This window comes from Mizuhopecten yessoensis, unplaced genomic scaffold (assembly GCF_002113885.1).
Source record: "Mizuhopecten yessoensis strain PY_sf001 unplaced genomic scaffold, ASM211388v2 scaffold3963, whole genome shotgun sequence".
Classification (NCBI taxonomy): domain Eukaryota; kingdom Metazoa; phylum Mollusca; class Bivalvia; order Pectinida; family Pectinidae; genus Mizuhopecten; species Mizuhopecten yessoensis.
Window position 1 is genome coordinate 312,205 of NW_018405307.1, and position 9,711 is coordinate 321,915.

The window sequence follows — 9,711 nt, forward strand, 5'->3', positions numbered from 1 at the left end:
TGTCAAGAAAATAATAATAACAAAATCGACCTTCATATGAAATGAAATAGAATATCCCCTATGAAATCATAATGCCATCCAAAACAATTATCTAATCTTCCTCATCCTGCATATTTTGAAACCATCTGTCGTAAGTTTGTCCGTTAGCCGGTGACCTGAATGACGGATATTATTAATAAGAGCATAATATAATATAATATTTAATAAATTACCACATATGCTTATAAACACCGTTGGTTGGGGAATCAGGGGTGTAACTACCATGAAGAGGAAATGGCCTAATGAGTAAGTTGTGAATCAATACAATATATTTGAATGATCATGATCGGATTCTCGTTTTTGTTCGCTTATCATACAGCTTATTAGTAAAGCGTTCCTGCATGCCATGTTGTACGTGCAGATTGAGGCTAGCGACTTATGAATAACAGTNGCTTTACATACATCACCACTATGTAAACAATGGCAGTGGTCAGTACATGCCTTTTTATACTAAAACAACACAATGTGTATGTATATGAATATGATATTGAAGGTAGGGTTACAGTTACCGTTCCTGATATGCTGTTCAATAAATTGATTTTGTTGTGATCGCCATACATTATCAATAATTATGTTACAATGTATCTCTAGCTATAGCAGTGAGATCGACTCTAATCTGATGCCTTTTCCCCGAGATAGCTTCGTACGCAAAGGGATACTACTACAGCATGTTGCAGCATACAGTGTTTCTATGAAATAATTTGATAAAATCTATAGTTGAATGTCGCATTCAGTCATTCAAATGCGTAGATTTACTAACATTTATACAAAAGGATGTTTTACTCTATCTATTCACAAATATTTAGTTTAGGTAAAGGTATGGCGAGGGGATTTTTCGCAGAATAATATCAACATATTAAATAAGAATTCGTTAAAACATTGATTTGAAAAGTTGTAATAAAATCATCAGTTAAAACTGTTAATTCATCAATATATGCGATGCTATGTTAATGCCATTCATAGTTCAGTTCTGTTATAAATATGAGTAAACTCATCATAAACATGTACCTCACACAGTTCCAGCACAACATCATTCGAGTACCATGTTTTGCTTTTACTCGACGGTCAGTGTAGATGGTCAGATACCGCTCTAACTGTGTCACAGACATGGACGCTAAGCCAGCTGCGGTGTCCATGTAGCACATGTTGCCTGAAGTCCAATCATGTGTATTAGACAGGTACATATCGTATCCAACGAGTCTGTTTAGTGTGCCCTCATGGACGTTGATTGACAAATTTACAATAAAGGTTCGAAAGATGCAGCTTGATAAAGACTGCTGGTAAATGTTTTGCTCGCCATCAAAATACCATTGGGGATATCGCGATATGAACACCAAAGATGTTTCCTATCAATATTGTTGACCAACTGGTTCCATCTTAGAGAACTTCAAAATACTTTGATTTGACTTATACTTGTGGATGCGGAGGAACTCTAGTCACCTCATGCCATATCATTCATTTAGAAAGATCAGAAGTCTTCTGAGTTTCCCCAATACCCCATAATCAGCAGACACCACAGCAAGGACCGATTAATGCAGGGGACAATAAACATGTGTCGTCTGAAACGATGGACGACGATCAAACATTAAGATTAAGATATATCACATACATTACTTCTTTTGATTGTTTGTTTGTTTTTTCCATGATGACAATTAAGGTTTGCTAAACTTCACAAATCAGTTTGTAACTCATATCAGCAAGTAAATCGTACAGGAATAGAAACTATCTATTTATGACAATTGCTTGATTAACACCTAAAACTATAAACTTATAATTTCCCTAACTCTAAAACACAAATATACAAAAATAAAAACGAATAAGCGGTGTTTTGATATTGTTTTTAATTGCAGTTTTCTGTCATGTATTCATGATTATTAGTCAAACGTAAAACATTCTAGGAAATTTTCAGATGATAATAAAAATGTTATTACAGCATTAACACACGAAGATATGTGAATTGTGTTCTCTTATTTAATCTCTTTATTAAAACTAGCAAAAGTCATTTTTTTAGACGCAAGTCGATATGAAAGATCTAGTGTTCCAATGGATGGTAATTGTAATTCCAAAATATCGTTACGTCAAAATCTACGACACTGATCGCATTTTGTTACTTCTGTCACGCATGCTTTTCTTTTACATAGAGTTGTCTTCCCTTAATTTGGATATTTCATAACAAAACATGAACAAAAATGTCTTTAGCAATACTTCCGGGTGTATATTAGCAACATCAGTGTCAGGCAATATTGTAATAAAATATGCTACCTGCAACTGAACGGGATCGGGTTATCTAAGTCAGGGGTTAAGAATTTGTAATATGATTTGTTTGAGATATGTAATCCGAAATCTCGCTCAGTGACAGGACATTTGTTTTTCTCGCAACTCGTAGATCGATTTTTGTTTTTTGTATTTTCGCTTATGGTTACAACTATCCCGTCTTTAGCTTCAAAATAGCATAGTATCTACACCGCTCAAGTCTCATAACAACGAACAAAAAATAGTGATATTTTTGACTTTTTAAAAAAAATATCTTTGAATTGGATGATACAATAAGTAGGTTTTCGGCTGCTTTCCATATTATTTTTTCGAGCAGTATTTCACCACCACAATAATTCAGCTATTCGCTATCTAGGATAAGTGATGCATTGAAACAATTTTAAATTGTTTAAACAGCTTCAACATATTTGAATAAGCGTATTTGTAATGTAACTCGAATTTGAGAATAATTGAAACAAACTATATGTAATTAAATCCTTCATGTTTATTCAGATATATTTGTCACTTGCTGTGCACCATTGTATGACGATGTGATTCAATGCGGTTTAGCAAAACATTCATCACATAGNTACAGGTTTATTCAGATATATTTGTCACTTGCTGTGCACCATTGTATGACGATGTGATTTAATGCGGTTTAGCAAAACATTCATCACATAACATTACGTTTATTATAATTATATTATTAATTTGCAAGGTATGCTGTTTGTCTGACAACGCTTGCTATGTTACATATGTATAAATACATTGTATATATCTTGGTTCCGTCGAAATCGTCGTGTACAATAAGAATATCATAGCTTAATTACTAGGGGTGCTTTGTTTTAATTGCAAAAGATGACGTAATATTCATCTCTCGAATGTTATTTTCACGTACACGTTTAGCTTTTAATGTCTTTTTGGTAGTTTGCGTGGGAAATATCCAAACCTGGAATCTATGCATCCGCAGATTATTAATTCCAACCACATTGACCGCAAAGAGAAACAATTTCCATTTAATATCAACTTCTCCTCACTTATTATGGTATCAGTAAAATGTTATTTGTCTAACAAAACATTTCACAATCAAGTGATATTTGCCGTTCCCTATACGTTGAAACATATCACTCGTTTTATGTTATATCTAAGTGACATGTACCTACATATTGGTGATTCAGTGGTGTTCAATAATTTATATATAGTAAAATGTTGTCAATCATATAACAAAAAAGAAATACCAATACTATATGTGGTAAGGGTTATCGCACACACTGCCGAAAACTGCACATATGCATTAGAAGCTTTGTTCCGGTATGCCTTAATATTTGATATTTAATAAATATTTTCGGAACATAAAAAAACATACTTTGTGAATTCATTTTTGATTAAAAAATTAAATCAGTTATTCAGTTATTAAATATATAATTACATAATTCACTCCGGTGCTCAGAATTAAAAGCAACGGAGCTAGACAAAGATTCAAACTTGGACCCTCCGTCATTATATTGTCGCTCGAACTTGTACCCTAGTCCTTTCGACCAAGAGACATACAATATCTAAATTTATATTAAGTGAACCCATGCTTTTATACTGTTTGTAGCATGTGCTTCCCATATCATCGGCACTAGTTTTGTTTTCACACAAGGGACCGTTGTTAAATCCAATGTGTTTAAAACATAAGTATAAAATACATTTAATGTAAAAACACATCGATTCAACAACTATACTACGTTTGTAGGCATTTGCTATTATAGATATTCTGTTTTGTCGTTGTATGTATTGTTTTGATGTTGCTAGATGGTGAAGTAAATTGTTTTCTTTGTGAGGACAGACAACAGCTTTTTGTTCAACACATTACTAACGGTCTATATCAATGACTATTTCTTAATATAGCCAATACCCTTTTGACTCTTGTTTAACACTAAACAAAAACAAAAACAAAAACCTAGACATGCACCTTTGCCTTCGATCAAACTCTTTCATTGAGTCTATTAACATTAAGATACATTGAGTATATTAACATTAAGATACATTGTATTCAATGCATTGTGTATGCTTCATATAACCTTATTACTAGTCAACCACCTGTCAACTGTGTGCTTTTCTAACACTGCTCGAAAACTTGCTCAAAGCTACTTATACTTCTACTCCTAAACATGCATCCCTCAAAATACCTTCCGGGATCGTTAAACGACAAATTATATAAAGTCCACTGCAATGGTTAACTGCTACAAATACAAACGTCTTACAGTATTATAAAATATCTAAACTGCTGTACAGAACGCCGAAATACTAAGTTAGTATGACCATATATTTAACCTTAAGTAAACAGTGACAGCATAACTGACGTTCCGATATTGTGAAAACGTAAAAATCACACAAGAATTTACAACTGAACATAAACAATCTACAACACTGTCAATGTTCATCACCTACGTACTATTCTGTTAAGTTAAGAGACAAATTCGTTAAATAACAATCAAATGTGTGTAATTTAGTTCCAGTAACAAGGTTACGTTGTGTTGAATAGTGAAACTGTCCAGTTTACAAGAAGCATTTCCCTACGTTTTCTTGTCAACAACTGTTGTCTCGTATATATGTGAAATTTCCACCTCCCTGCTTCCAAGCTGTTCATATTTTGCCTCATTGTGTGAAATTTGCCAATGGTTTGTTCCTTGTTTCGTCGTATGTATTATCTAGAACATGCACCAAATATATCAATCAAATACCTTTCTGGTTAAATCATTGTTATGCTATTAACATGAGTTAATATATGGTAAGGTTGAGATATGCTAACACTGTTTGGAGTTGGTCTAAAAGTGGGAATAATGTGCACGCAATGTACCGCGTTTCCTTTCCAGAATTTGGACACTTGCATTTTTTTTCATTGCAAACCATCATGTTGCAAAAATTCGCTTTAAACGTTAGATCATTCTTATGTGAATGATCAAATGCAGTAGCTGTTTACCTTGATTTTGTTTTAGCTCTTTTGCAGTTCTCGACAATGATATATCTGTCATATGAGAAGAACTTGTGGTGTCACCGCTTCATTGTCCGACGTCTGACCAGTACAATGATCACGATGACCAGTGCCAATATAGCCACTCCAGATCCGATGCCTATCCCGACTGCGGCATCTCCATTCGTTATACTCACCACTATAGCATACACAAGTAATGAAGTTTCACTGCGTATGTCATACATTTTTCCGTAGTTATCATTTTTATTTCTTGTCCCTCCTTTTCATTTTTCGATTTGAGGTGTTTCTTTGATATTAAAATCAAATCTTATAAATCATTTAATACCTAAGGGATCACTCTAAGAAATTGTTTTGAGAGGATCAAATTGACAAATATATTTATTATATAAATTGTAGGGATATCATATGCATTTTACCCTTATTGTCACATTTGGTTCCAGTCCATTCATTTGTACACCCTGTCGTACAGTCTCCAGTGCCCTTGTCACAACTCACACCTTGACAATTGGCACACGACTTTAAACAATGGCTTCCATAAAAACAAGCTGCACACTAAAAGCGCAAGCATATCATAACGAATCGTGAGTAACTGGTACTGTACAAGTTATATACAGTTGTTTGTTTCATATTAAAAAAGGGACAACAACATTTTTTAACAAAACGGCATTTTGATGTAAAAATCAATGAAGTAATGGCATATATGATAAAAAGGAAAAAAATAGATGGGTACCCTAGAAACCTTCGAGGAGAATACGACCAAGTAATTATGTACACTTGGATACAAAATGTTTTCAAAAAAAATCATGATTGTCACATGAAAACTTGCTCATTGTCTTAAATACAACAGCTTGAACTTGTAAACGTATGTCTGTTTAGATTGAGAATCAAGTTATATCAAATACGACCCCTTACACACTGCAACACTATCATGGCTCCGTCTACATGATGTCGATTTAATTATTTTAAATATTGGCCCGAATTCGGGTTTTTTGGCTGATGGTAAAATTAAAACATTACGTGTATTCATTGTCAGATCAAAATAGAACCAAAACGCGGTAGTAAATATGTAATTAGGTCTCTGCAAAGGAGTCTTGATCCAAATCACATATCCCTTTTACCAAACTAGGATCTGTTCCTACGAGATAATTTGTTGGAAATTTGCTTTTCAGTATTCTTGTTGTACATTTGAACCTAAACGACACGAGCAAACTAGGATAGTATTAAAGAAGTAGTTACTTTCATCAGTGAATAGATTTGATAGGCGTACTTTTTTCGAGAAAATAACTTCTAATTGTCCCACGTAGATGCCATTGGAGACTTTGAATAATAATTATCTGTCGTGTTCGTCGTATTTATAGTCATCTTGCTTTAAGACGAACACAAAGTAGCAGCTTGTTGTAGCGGAAAAAAATTCAATGATGGGTATATGACAATACCATTTATATCATATTCAACTTAAATCAACTAAGCAATCATACATTATTCTTTTGATATACAAAATAATCCAAACGGATAAATTAAAAAAACAATTAAATAAACATTTTTTTTTTATTACATCAATATGTTTGTCAATATGGTTGTAAAGTAAATGTTTAGCTCCGACTTATACCTGCAAGTTCCTAACTTAAAATATTGATTCCTCAATATAACAAGTTCTCATTATTTTGTTTGGTCGCTATCATCTTTTAATTAACCTGTATCGTTGTTAATTTTCAAAGAAAACCTGATATATTTAAAAACTGATAAAAAATGATTCTCGTATTATTAACATACTTATTTATCTATTACTATTTATATGTTCAAGTGATTAAGGGATATTAATATTTGGTCACATTAATTTTCTATTGATAAAACGTTTCCTGCAAGGAACTTTTGATTTATAAGCGCAAGCTTTCAATACAATCCCAGTATCTTCCCAAGTTTTGAATAAAATATTAAAAATCTTTTCAACTCATCTTCAAGTTAGATAAACAACGATACAACTAAACGATCGTACCTGCGCATTCTCCGCTACTTCTCTGACATAAAGTATCTCGACAATTGACAGGACAAGCCTGGTTACATCCAGTGCCATATAATCCAGCTACACATTCTAGAATAATTTCTACCAAGAATATGAAGAAAATGTCATAATTTCGGTTGTGTTTGGTTCTTCATATACACGAATCCAGATGTTGTAGTCCTTAACATCGCTTAGCAAAATGTTTGATTACCAAATATACCAAGTACAAACAAATTTGTTGTGAACAAGATTCGTCACTTTCAGCATAGTTCTATGACAACATTGAAAGTACGTTTTGACCATCATATTTTTTTCACAATTAAGATAATCTATATTGTATCAGTAAATAAAGAAACATCTGTATTTCGGAAATGTGAGGAATATCATTATCGTTATTAGGAAACCAATCTGTGACAGTCTTGAATGCATGTCGTTATTTCAAGACAATAAGACCAAGATTGTTTTGTAAGTAAATCATTCGATCATGCGGTGTGCCTTAATTCATATCTTGATTACAAGTTACACTGTAATTACCACGTCATTACAACATAACCATGCAATGTGTGCTATAATCACGAATTATTATACTGCTAACTACGAGATTGTAGGTCCCACTTCTTTTTGCTAGAGGTAATAATCTGCTTTCCTAGAGGTTTGGGGATGTATCTTTTAATATGTATAGTAATCATAATATACCAGGAACATGTAATGGTTTTTGATAAAATGATGTATGTATTGCCTACACATTGACCGTTGTCCAGGTTACAAACGATGTCCCTGCATTTAATAGGACAAGGCTACCTACTGTAACTGCTATATAATCCAACAGCACATTCTAAAAATATCGGTTAGTAAGTCACAATTTTTTCAACAAAAATGGCCAGAAAATAGAGGATATCTTACAATGTCAAAATATTAGCCACACACGTGATATATTTTGGTATTACTCAACACACTTAGTTTATCTGTTTATTACTATTTTTTCTACGAAATATATCTAAGAATGCGAAGCGACACATCAAGCTGACAATACTTGATCTGCAATTAACCGTTGTATGATAAGTATCAAATAATAGTTCATAGTAGTAGAATTGGCTGATGTTTCAAACGATTTTTTGCGAGGCCTTCGTATCGTTAAGTTAACCAGGCCTTGAACAGTTGGGCAACGTTTAGTGCCAGGACTTCTGATTGGTGATTTTTTCAAGTTAGTTTATAATCATAGTTTCGGTTTGTCAAATCAGCAACAGTGATATGTTTTTCACTTTCACTTTTATAGAATAAATATGTGTCAATGTTTCACTTGTAAGAATGTAAATAAATGTATTACTCTGACAAACTATTACGTATAGTGTGAGATCGGATNGCAGGTTACAAACGATGTCCCTGCATTTAATAGGACAAGGCTATCTACTGTAACTGCTATATAATCCAACAGCACATTCTAAAAATATCGGTTAGTAAGTCACAATTTTTTCAACAAAAATGGACAGAAAAAAGAGGATATCTTACAATGTCAAAATATTAGCCACACACGTGATATATTTTGGTATTACTCAACACACTTAGTTTATCTGTTTATTACTATTTTTTACGAAATCTATCTAAGAATGCGAAGCGACACATCAAGCTGACAATACTTGATCTGCAATTAGCCGTTGTATGATAAGTATCAAATAATAGTTCATAGTAGTAGAACTGGCTGATGTTTCAAACTTCGTATCGTTAAGTTAACCAGGCCTTGAACAGTTGGGCAACGTGTAGTGCCAGGACTTCTGATTGGTGATTTTTTCAAGTTAGTTTATAATCATAGTTTCGGTTTGTCAAATCAGCAACAGTGATATGTTTTTCACTTTCACTTTTATAGAATAAATATGTTTCAATGTTTCACTGGTAAGAATGTAAAGAAATGTATTACTCTGACAAACTATTACGTATAGTGTGAGATCGGATGGTGTTGCTCGTGTATGTGCATTGGTGCACCTACGTTTATTGTCTCTTTAGTAATGTTGAATATTATCTCAATATTATGAAATAACTATCATTAATAATGTACTACAGTGTAATTATGTGAAATATTTTAACATTAATGTATTTGCCAATTTCTGTTATAAACATCATATTGATAAATTAGGGCTATCTTTCTTGATGTATATTTTGTTTTTCAATGCGCATGATTAGATGCCATACCATATCAACGAACTGCGTCGCTATGCTGAAATAGTCAAAATATGGTATTTTTCGACAGTTAACATACATAATTGAAAGCCTTTTTATTTGACAAACAAACATTCCTTTCTATGAATGAACACTGGTATAACAGTGTTTAAGTATGTCAAATATTTATTTGTTTGCAGCATGCGGAGGCTTTCAAAAATTGAAAAGTGTTTAATTTTCTTCAAAATGGCCAATTTTCAATTAAATAGCGCACACTAGACGA